This window comes from Ceratotherium simum, chromosome 2, assembly GCF_057802395.1.
Source record: "Ceratotherium simum simum isolate JZ-2026a chromosome 2, ASM5780239v1, whole genome shotgun sequence".
In the NCBI taxonomy this organism is placed as follows: Eukaryota; Metazoa; Chordata; class Mammalia; order Perissodactyla; family Rhinocerotidae; genus Ceratotherium; species Ceratotherium simum.
The window spans coordinates 9,405,734-9,417,981 of NC_141901.1; the positions used below are offsets into that span (position 1 = coordinate 9,405,734).

Genomic DNA, 12,248 nt, shown 5'->3' on the forward strand with positions numbered 1-12,248 from the left:
CATAAATAAACATTAAAATTGGTAACTATTTACTCATTTATTTTCAAAAACTGACTAAACAAGTCACAGCAAAAAAGCCTAAAATACTATTGGAAACTGAAGAGACCAGCTGAAAAAGAAATAGTGAAAACTATTAATGCTACAAATCATAGACAATATTTTTAAATGACGGCCAAAAGGATGAAAAAAATAAACACTTAAAGTGCATACTTGTGCCCTGAGCAGCATCTCTTCTCACTGTTAACATCATGGCTTCTATGAAGAAAAATTGACAACTACTATTTTTCCTTATAGACAATGAGAACTGTGCAACAGAACGAATTTCCGTCTTTGTGTTGTCCCAGGAAAGCGCAGCGTCAATATACCAGCATTTGGGCCTGCACAGCTAAGGCACGCCTTTCCTCTCCCTTGTCTCAGTCTCCTACTGCCAGATTTTGCCTATTTGTAAGTTTTTGTTGAAGTTTAAGTGATGTTTTACATTTAATTGTTTCTTTTTTTATTGAACACATCCTCACAGCTTCTTCACAGTTTTTGTGGGACAACGAGGAATATACACGGAAAAATAAATTAGCCTGGAAGTTCCAGGCAAGATCTTTTGATAGACTGTGTAAGAATTTCTAAGTTCATTACTGGGTGGTCTAACATTTGGAACAAGTGAAATCACCATCAGAGATATTACCGCTGGCATTTTAATCTCAAACAGATGGACACATCCTCCATCTTCAAAGTTGACGTTTTTGTTTTCATTTTTGTTTTTTTTAAATTATTTTTATTTATTTATTTATTCCCCCAGAGCCCCAGTAGATAGTTGTATGTCATAGCTGCACATCCTTCTAGTTGCTGTGTGTGGGACACAGCCTCAGCATGGCCAGAGAAGCAGTACGTTGGTGCGCGCCCGGGATTTGAACCCAGGCCGCCAGTAGCGGAGCACGCGCACTTATCTGCTAAGCCACGGGGCCAGCCCCCAAAGTTGACATGTTTTTAAAGAGCTCAAGTATGTTACCTGAATCTGTGGGCAATTTTTTTTAAGCATCTCACAAAAATCAAACACAGATACACCAGAGGGAACCGGCCTTGAAATAGGAGCCTCAGACTTCATTCCAAGAAATTATCTTCCCATAGATCTTTAACCTCTAAATGAATAGCCATGTTAAGACAACAGAAAGGTATGCAAAATAAAAAGACTTTGACAATTGATGGAATACTTCATGTTTAGAAAGCAGCAAAAACTATTTTTGATTTTTTGGCTTTTGTAGGGGTTTTATTTGTTTTTTGTTGTTTTGTTTTGCTTTTTTGGTTTGGTTGGGTTTTTTTCTTGGGGGTGGGGGGAGTGTTGGTGGTAAAATTTGCACTTTTCCTTTGTTTCTAAGTCATTTTTCCATTCAACAAGCATGAGCCAGGTGCCTACATACTGGTGTTGGGGGAAAAGAAAGGAACAAAACATATTCTTAGTCCTCAGGGAGGTTACAGACAGGAAGTCAGGACGAGCACAGCCAGGAAAGTGTTGGGTCCGAGGTGGCTGTGCAGGAGGGAAGGGTGTGTGGGGGCGAGTTCTAGTTCAGACTGGAGTTAAGACGGGAACAGCTTGAGATGAGTCAAGTAATCTTGGGGAAACCAGAAGCTGTCTGTCCATCTAGGGGAGTGGGGAGGAGCAGTAATCGCTGAGCAGGGAGCAAGGGAAATGCAGCCTGGGCAGAAGCCCACTCGTGCACTGCCCATTCAGGGAACTGTGACTAGAGAGGAGGATGGAGAAGGCGAGTGGCCCATGAGAGAGGCTGAGAAGCTGTCCTGAATGGGCTTTTGTTACAAGTTAAGAATTTTGAACTTTATGCTGAGAGCAGTGGGGAAACAGAAAGGTTTGAAGTGGAATGTGATATGATTACGTTTTAGAAAAAATTCTCTCTGAGTGAAATAGAAATTCTCCCAGCTGGGAGAATTTTCCAGGGTGCTCTGTGCCAGCTGAGGAGATGAGTGGAATCTAAAACCCACCTCTTCAGTCAGCTCTCCAAGCCCTCCATCTGGGAGTGGGAGGTTTCATCCTATGGGAAGGGGATCCTTTATCTTCCTACAGAAGTGTGCTCTGCTTCCCAAGCCCTGAATAAAGTGCTGCATCCACTCAGATAAAGGCCCCTTTTTCTACTTCATAAACTCATAGAGGGCACCTTGTTCTAATTCACACAAAGACAGCAGTATGAGCTGGGGCAGTCCTCAGGCTTGCAATTAAAGTGAGATATAGTAAGTCCTAAACCAAAGTAGAGAGGATAAAGACAGGAGAAGATATTTATAGTGGCTGTTCATTCAGCAAACATTTTGAGAGCCTACTCTGTGTCAACCTCTGAGCATACAAAGAGAGTCATTATTAAGCTCTGCCCTGGCACAGGTGACAGAGTGAGAGGGGAGGTAATGGAAACAAATGCATTTCAAATGTCAAAAACCTGATTTGCCATCTGCCTTCTCAACCTGCTTTTGATCCTAATGTCCCCATTCTGGTTAATGTTTCAGCACTCTAGGATCTCAAAACTCTAGAATCAGCTTTGACTCCTCCCTGCCTCCAATCAGTCAAGCTTTGTAGGGCTATCCCTGCAATATGGCTCATACTTTCCCCCACTTTGCCATTCTGACTGCTTCTCACCCAAGTCCTTATTACTCCTCACTTGAACTCTTGAATTAAACGTTCAACTGTTCTCCCTACTTCCATTCTCTTAATCTCCAATCCGTTTTGCTTTGGCAGGCTCTTTAAACCCAGTGATGAGAAGATCCTACCAAAGGCCTCCATCTCATAGAGAATAAAGTTGAGATTCTCTAGCTTGATATTCAATTTGTTCCATAATGGAACCCCAAGTGTCCTTTCCAAACTTCTCTCCCTCTATTTCCTGATTATTTCTGATAGTCACTTTGCCTCAAATATCTTTGCGCTCCATCTCTGACAATCAAATTCCTACACACGACACACTTTCTATGAAGGGCTGGCTGGCTGCCTTGTGAGGGAGTGAGCTTGCAGTGTTCCAGAAGAGGCTAAACAAAAGCCCTGAAGGAATACTGCTCAGGGGATCTTGGCATGGAGTAGAGATTTGTGGGATCAGTATTACCCAAAGCCTAGCTGATCATCAGAATCATGAGGAGAGCTTTTAAAAGACGCAGATTCTTAATCCTTTCACTCAAAAAATTCTGATGAGATGAGTTTGGAGTAGTGTCTTTTGAATCTGTATTTCTAAAAGCTTCCATAAGAGCCAGATTTGTGAATCTCCCCAAATGACCTCTTAAAGTCTCTTCGCTGTTACGTTTCCATGATTCCTTTCCCTGGGCCTCCCAGAAAAATGCCGCTGTCTCCACCCCTGCATTGAGAGCATTTATCATGCTCTGTCTTGTCTTATAACTATTTAAATCTATTTCAGTCTTCCCCATGATGTCGCATGATCCTGAGGTCACAAGTCCTGTACCGCACTCACTCACAGGGCCAGAATAGTCTTTCTATAAAGATCTGCCAAATTAAATTGAATTTATTTGCAGTAGATCTGAAGCATGCTATTTTCAGGACCAGAAACGAATGAGAGTCTAAACAAAACTGAAAATGGCACTATTAAATACAGAAGTCTCCTGATCGCTGGACTTTGATCTTAGATGTGAAAGATTAGCAAACCTGAAATGTGTACTTTTCATTGAAACCGGATGTACACCATTAGTTCAAATGCAAATGTGAACTCGTATAATAATATTCCACTTGGGTTTCAGATGCCTTAGCCCCTCTTATCAACCCCTTTTCTTCCGGTGCTGATTTTCCCTTTCATTCTTCATGTTTGCCATTTTGCTTTATCTGGAATTGACCACTGGCGGTTATTTTAGGGTGTGATGATAGATTCTAAAACTTCGTGGCACAAAACAGCCACAACAATTTTTCTATCTGTGGAAATATGCCCTTGAAGTACTACATCACTATGGAAAGCAAATATCTAGACAGGTTTCTCACACTCACAAAATTACATTTTAAGTTGTGTATTTAAAATGTGTATGAAATGCCAAGAATATATAAAAATTTGTAAGTAGATATTTCAATTCATAACAGAATATAGAGAATTTTCTTTTTACAAAATCGTCTTTATTGAAATATAATTACAGACAATAAACTGTATCTATTTAAAGTGAACAATTAGATGAGTTTTAACAGTTGCATACACTCATGCAACCACCATCACACACAGAACCTTTACTCATCCCCAAAAGATAATTTTCATTAAATAGTAATCATTCCAAAAGCAAATCTAAACTGAGTACACAAGAGATTCCCTCCTCTTTCCAAAATACATTTAGTTGGGTATAAATTGGAGTTAGTATAAGCCAGTGATTCTCAACTGGGGGCGATTTTGCCTCCCAGGAGTCATTTGGTAACGTCTGGAGACATTTTTGGTTGTCTAGATTTGGAGTTGGGTGCTACTGGTCTCTAGTAGATAGAGGCCAGGGATGCTGCTAAACATCCTACAAGGCACAGGACAGCCTCCCACAACAAAGGATTATCGGTAAAATATCATCAGTGCTGAGGTTGAGAAACTCTGGTGTAGATGTCCACATCCATAATTGACCATGAATGAGGCAATACCATATTCACTCTCCGAGTCTTTGTATTTCTTATTGTCCTGTCTGAAATGCCTCTCCACTGCCCAACAACTAATCTGTGAGGTGGGTACTATTTTTCTCCCCATTTTATAATTGAGAGAAACTGAGGCTTAGAGAGATGAACTAACTTGGCCAAGGTCACACAATTAGTACATGGCAGAGCTGGGATCTGAATCCAGGTCCTTTTACTCTGGAGGCTGTTCTTAAACTCAGTGTGATACTATTGATTTTTTAATGAAAATATAAGCTCTACGTCTGGCCTGGGCACTTAGTAAACAATCAATACATCTAAGCAGATATTAACATGTCAAATGCACACAGCCACTAATTCAATAGGAGAGAATAACTTCCTCCTATCAATTAGATCTTATTTTTTTCCAAATTAATGGTGAATGGGAATATAGCTTATGTTTTTTGTTCCTTCTATGTGCCAGGCATGAAAGCCTCCTTTCATTCAGTCCTCCTGGGAACACTGTACATGGTTATTGCTAACCACATCTTTAACACGAGGAACCAGAATCTCAGAGTAACTTAACCATAACAGTGTTGGGATTTAAACCAAAATCATCTAGTTTGTCTGTTTGTTTAACTGTAACAGACCTTCAATAGCTGGTGTTATAGACTAGATGTCTGTGTCCCTCCAAAATTCATATGTTGAAGCCCTAACCACCAATATGATGGTATTTGGAGATGGGGCCTTTGGGAAGTAATTAGGTCATGAGAAGGGGCTCTGGTCTGATGAGATAAGTGTCCTTATAAGAAGACGCATCAGAGAGCTTACGCCCTCTCTCTACCTACCAAGTGAAGATACAGTGAGAACGCAGCCCTCTGCAAGAGAGGAAGAAAGCCCTTACCAGACCCTGACCATGCTGGCTCCTTGATCTTGGCCTTCAGCCTCCAAACTCTCAAAAAAATTAATTTCTGTTATTTAAGCACCCAGTCTATGGTATTTTGTTATGGCAGCCCAAGCAGACTAAGACAGCTAGAAATTATAAAAATTGTACCAAAAAACCATTGTTTCTTAAACTTTCGCTTCTACCTTCAGATACATATGTATAAATCTTGTTATCAAGATAAAACTCTTGTTATGGTCATTTTTCAATGTCCTTCTAAGGAACTCTTTCCTGAATGTACTTCCTATTTTGGAGCTAGAGTGAAATAATCTATACGATGCACTGAGCAACAATGTGTCTAGACAGAGTAGGTCCTAAACAGGTGTTAATGTTTTGTGTTTTTTTAAACCTGTAAGGGCTTTTCAGTGCTTATTCTTTCACTAACATATGTTACATAAACCATTTCTTAAAGCTTTCTGCAGGTCCAGTCAGCACTCTCTTTTTTAGAGGGCAGTATTCCCTTATCTCCCTACCCCCAATACCATGGTATGTGGTCTGTCCACTCATTTCTCCCTCCCTAAGTTGTACTAATAAGTGCTTGGGGTATGTCCTTTCTGCAAAAACCACACACACACAAAGCCCTGCAGCTTTATGTAAATTGGCTTAGGGAATTCCTCTAGGCCTCTTCTTCCTACTTGCTGCTGTGTTCCTTGGTGCTTTCTGCAGTTCCTGCTCTTTTTCCTTCCTATATTGGCTCAAACTTCTCAACTTGTCTTGGTTAAACTCAGAAACTAGGTCGCAATTTCCTGTTTCATCACTGACCCAGAAGTCCCAAAGGATGCCCTGCTAGGAATTGCTCAGGCTCCAGGTCTCCCAAATCCCTCTGCCCCAATGTGGTGTTCTCTACCACATCACCTTCCCTCTGCTCTACGCTCAGTCTGGGGAAGAAGGATTAGGCTCTTTCTTTAGCCCAGATCATGGTCTGCCCTGTGTCAGAGTTCTGCATGTATGTGCCTGTCTCCCCATGAGGGAGAGACTCCAGGTCGCATCCATTTTCATATGGCCCTGCTCCCCCCAGCACTAGTCCATGGCTGTGCTCAATACAGTTCTTCAGAGCTTCTATCCTTCTTTCCTTCTACCCTTTTAGCTCCATGATTCCCCACCCTTCTTTGACTCCACTTTGCTTTTATTCTTGACACTCTGGGCAAAAGTCAGACCTGTCTGCAAATCAAGCTTTGCTACTTCCCATTGGACAAGTTATTTAACCTCCCAGCCTTCATTTAGTCATCTACTATAGATACACAGATAGATAGATAGATAGATAGATAGATAGATAGATAGATAGATAGATAGACTGATAGATGATAGATAGAGAGAGAGAGAGATAGTGAGATAGATAGATTATATATAGAGAGAGAGTGAGAAAGAGAGAAACAAAAAGTGTCTGATATATGGTAGCATTCAGTAATTGTTAGTTGTCGTTATTAGTATCATTATTGTAGCTTGAAATTGACCATGGTGAGAGTGTTTACACCATGGAAATTGGCAAATAGCACAAACTGGGATTTTTTTCTTTGCTGCTGTACCAGCACACCACTAGTCTAGTGCCACATATTGAAGTGATAATATTTTGGATCTATTAGGTTAAATAAAACATTGTTAAAATTAATTATACCTATTTCTTTTTACTTTTCTTATATGGCTACTAAAAAATTTTATATGACATTGTGATATTTCCATTAGGAAGTGCTGGGCTACATAGACCCTAACCCACATGGTAGCTTGACCCTATCTCACCCCACAATGTGGTCCTCATGTATTTCTGGGCATCCCAGGAAAAGCTCAGATCCTCCAAAAATTGGCACAGGTTGATGCTTGTCACCTTTGTCAGCAGTTCTCTCTTTGAACCATTATTTTTCCTGAGTCCTCAGGCCCTTTGCATGGTCTAATCACCTTGACATTCCAGGCTGATCTCTCTACATCCCTGTTCCTATTTGCTGTGGAAGATCCACAGGTACTAGGAATGTCTATTCACAGCACCCAAGAGCCCAATATCTCTATCTCAAGGGTCTCTACCCACTTCACAGTTTCCAGGTGGCAAGGGAAGGGCCAACTCAATGCCCACCAATGAGAAAATCCTAAGGATCCTTATACACAGAAGCCCCATCTTCTTATACTCTCTCTCCAGTTACTAAGACCTCATCTTCTATCCCTGGCCCAGGGATAGAAGGACAAAATTCTATGAAGGCTAAAATTCCCCTAACATACATTGATGTTTCCTAGCTGCCCCCACCTTTAACTTTTACATTATATTAAAGCTCTTTCATAATGTGTAAAATGTGGGATTCTGTTATTACAAGGTTAGTAAAAATTAATATTTTTCATTGGTCTTTTAGTTATTGCTTAGAAAAATAAAAAGAGAGAAAGGTTCATTTGTTTGTTTTCTTTTTTTACTTGTATAGAAGATTGATTAATACTAACAACTTATATAAGCAGTAACACACAGTAATCTAGGCAAGATGTAAAGTGCCATGACTACCAGGATTGTGGCAATAGAGACAGCGACAAATGATCAGATTTGGGACATGCTTTGGAGGTAGAGGAATAAGACTCTCTGGATTAGATATGGTGAATGAAGGAAATCAAGGAATCAAAGGTGACTTTTGAGTGATTTGGCTGAGCAACTGTGTAGTGGTGCCACTAACTGAGTTAAGAGGAAGACTGAGGAGAGCAGATGGGGGGAGGCAGTCTGCAAATCAAGAGCTCAGTATTGGACAGCTCCTCATTTAAGCACCACAGATGTGCTTAAAATGACTCCAAGAGTCATTTTATTCTCCCCATTTTACAGATTAGGAAACTAAAGCACAGAGAGGTTATGTAACTTGGCCAAGGTCATTTGGCTAACACACTTCATGTGATATTTTCCTTTACACAGCAGTGTAGAGGTTAAGATTGCTGAGTTCTAGTCCCAGGACCACCATTCACTAGTTGTGTGACCCTTTGGCAAGGCACTTAATTTCTCTCAGCTTTGATTTTGTCCTCTTGAAAATGGAAAGTTTTCTGCTCAGAGTTTGTGTGAGGGTTAAGAGAACAAGATAGGCAATGTGCATGACATAGAATATAATAAATGTTCAGTAAATGTTACCTAATATTATAGTTGGTCACCTCCAAAGCTCAGAATATTGTAGCATTATGATCCTGAATTTACTCCAACTAAAAGAACCCATCTGGAAGTATATTTTCTCCCTCCAATTGGCCTTCAGTTTTGGTCCTATTTCTCATTGTTAAAACTGCATATTAGAAAATGAAAAGCTGCTTGCCTATGATGAATACTTTCTGACGTCTAAAAATTAGGGGGTGGGAGGGAGAGTGATAAGTAAACCTGAAATAAATCCTGACTAAGTAAAGGAAACATCAGAGGCAAAAGACAAGACACGAAAACTCCACTGAAAGGGTCTGAAATGACCAAAGAGAAAAAGTCCCAACCTTAATCAGGGAAAGTTAGTTGCATCAGTGAAAAAAAAATAACCACACATGATACAATCAGGCAGTAGAGATCTTGACACTGGAAAGCCAAAGGTGAGGTTATTCGAGAGCATTCCCCCCCACACTGTCCTCACAGGAAGAACTGGTTCATAATCAGCAAGATTGAGCGATTTTAGCTTAAACGCCTGGAAAATTCCTTCCCTGAGTCCACGAGGTGCAGCAGCCTCCTCCACCATCCCAATGGACACTCTAACATCAGAATGCCTTTGGTGATGTTGTCCCTTCTCTATCATGGTATGCCCTTTGGCCAAAACAAACAGCAGCGGAAAAATCAGTGCCAACTGGATGGGGAGGACAGAGGGAACTCTTCTGAAGAGTCAACAAAATGGTGCCTTCTCAATAACTTTTCAAGGTAAAATGAGGATGCGATCATTACGACTGATATGAAAATCTATCAGAGGAAGCAAGGCACAAGCCAGACCACAGAGAGACGAGTCGAAACGGCTGAAGTGTTGTGGTTTTTTTCAGAAGTATAGGGCCCACCCCACCCAAAATTCAGCTCATCCCAGGCAGGCTTTCTCCAGGTTGGATCCTGGCTACACCTGTGGGGTGGGGTCCCTGGTTCCTACAGTCTGGGGAGACAGTCTAGTATAACTGAGCAAGAGTTCCAGAGACAGGCTGCCTTTTCAGTCATAATGTAAGAGTTATTGGAGTAATTGGGCAAATTGCTTAATTTTTTTAAGCCTTGGTTTCCTCATTAATAACTGTAGGAAGGGTATAATGATTGTCTCTGATCCCTAACTTCACAGAGTTGCTGTGAGATGTGGGTGAGATAATGCATGTAAAGCACCTGGCACATAGATTTTAATAAGTGTTTACACTTATTATACCATTGTCTGGAGCTTCATTCTGGTTAGACCAGGATTTCTTAGTGGGAATAAGTCTTTTTTAAAAAGCTGTCAGGAATTTGTTCCTTTTCAGTCCATTTCTTGGCTTGCCACCACTCTAGAAAAGAATATTTGTTCAGCACCCACTAGGTGCCCCAAAACATTGCTTAAAGAACACATAGTCTCAAGAATAAAAAAAAGAGACACAGGAAGACTAGACAAAGGTGGATTTCAGATGAATCAGTGAGGAGGGCTTAGAAAGACAAGCTTTCATATGCCCGTGAAAGTTAGGACCATTTCTGATCTGTTGTAGAGTTGTGATTTCCTCTTGGACATTATTTTGATCCCTCTTCCTTCTTTTCCCAAATATATCATAGAAACCTAGACAACTAGAAAAATGGTTGGCTGGAAACAAATAGGAAAGGGGAGTGGAGAAACTCGATTGTGTGTCTGTATCTTGTTTCAGTAAAAGCTCCAGGAGGAGAGAAACCCCAGGGGAAAGAATACGTGGTGGCTGAAAGCAGAGAGCTGGCCAGCTAACCCTGGGGACACTCAGACAATGAAGAAGACACAAATGAGGGGTTTGCCTGGGGGGATGCCTGTGAAGGCCACAGTAACTCTGGTGCAATATGCCCAGCCCAAAGCCCCCAGGTGATTTCCTCCTCAGAAAAGGCAGCTTGAGCTAGATTCATGGCTAGAACACTAGACTGGGGGGCAGAAAGCTGAAGGTGCTACTAGGGTAATTTATTACCAAATCAGAACACTTTGTGAGTAAAAGGGAAGACTATTCAAAATAATGCTGAGTCAACAGCACACACCAGGACTGTCCAAGCAAGTCAAGACATGACCACGCTAGTCAGTGTCCATTGTTCCACTCTATTCACAAACACATAACTAGAAGACTAGAAGATGTTTGTTGGGGAGCAAAGGAAAGAAAAAAGGGTGGATGAGTGCTGGGGAAGGAAACAAACATTTTTTAAAAGCACTCTGGTGTACCAGGCCTGTCGAGGGGGCACTTTATATTCATGGTCTCATGTAAATCCTGCAGAGTGGGAATTATAGGGGAAGTGATATAGCTGGAATGTGAACTCATAACTGTCTGAAGCTAGAGCACTGCGTCCTGGGGTCCATGCTCCCACCCAGGTCCCGGCACTCACCACCTCATTGGTAGGCCATAATGATGATAGATGCTCTTATGGAGTACTTTGAAAACTCTACTGGATACTTTGTCCCTGGTAGCTCATTATAATCATCAAAAACCTGCAAGGCAATGAGGAAACTGAAGTTCAGAGAGGTTAAGTAATTTCCCCAAGATCACATACTGGCAAGTAGTAGAGCAAAAATTCAAACTCATGTCTATCTGGCTGCAAAGCCAGTATTCTCACTCATGAGGCTGCAGAGAAGAGTAATGAGATTAAATTGAGTGCACGGGAGTGGGTTTGCAGTGCTGTGCAGCATGAGCAGATGGAGAGGGCATGGCCACAGTAGCAAACTTTCCCACCCAAACCTCAGCTCCAGCCAGGCCTGTCCTCCCTGCCACCTAGACCCTCTGCCCACTATGTTTCTTGCCACCCCTTTGCAATTAATTGACCACACTGTTCTCCCATCTTATAATCATCTCCACCTCCTCTCTGCCTATCTATGAATTAACCTTCTTCATGGTTACGCTTTATTTCCGCCACAGTGTTTTATTAGTAGAGTTCTGTTTCCTGCCTATCCTGGCAGTAATTTTTCTTTGCACAGAGACTCTAAGCAACTTTCAGAACTGTGGCTCTTACTCCCTTTGTTATCCCACAGCAACTAGAAAGTTACAGTCCTGTGGTAAGAGGTGGGTTAAACTCTCCTGAATTAGGTCGAATTTTTATAGAGAACTTCCTCCCCTCTACCCAACACTGAAAGAGGAATTCCCCAGGAAAAACAGAAGTCACTCTTTCTCACACATACACATCTTCTTCTCTAAGTCTTTTCTGACCTCTAAATATCACCAACACTCAATTTTCATAGATCATGGTGGAATGAAAATCCATTGAAAATGGAAAATCATAAATAATCCCCAGATCTCCATTTGGTCATTAACTTTCTTCCTCCTCACTTTGAGCCAATCTTTTAAATTGACTTCTCTCTCTAACACGTGTGCATGCTTGACCTTGCCCTTGGGCCAGAATTTTTTGCAAGGCACCAAAATTCACAAGACAATATGTTCCATAAGGGAAAGGACTGATGTGTCTCTCAGGGCCTGCCACCTGTAGGTGTTTTAAGCATTTTTTGAATGAATGAGGCCCAGATGGATGATAGCTGTGCCAGCAAATGCCAGGTTAGACAGAGCCCCAATAATTTCTGGGTGCTATGTAAGCCCTTAGAACTTAGATACAACCTGAGTAAAAAGAGGAACTATGAACTGAAATTAAATTGCCACGCTTGGGTCAAAATA

At 41.3% G+C, this 12,248-nt stretch overlaps 1 protein-coding gene across 1 annotated transcript in view; it reads right to left on the reverse strand.

Moving 5' to 3' along the window:
- Positions 1–11,552, reverse strand: part of TNFSF4 (TNF superfamily member 4) — a 32,396-nt gene extending 20,844 nt beyond the window's left edge. The window contains exon 1 of the mRNA XM_087437995.1: positions 10,975–11,552. The gene's annotated coding sequence lies outside the window, so the exon portion shown is untranslated. The remainder of the gene's footprint in view (positions 1–10,974) is intronic.
- Positions 11,553–12,248: the final 696 nt, after the last annotated feature.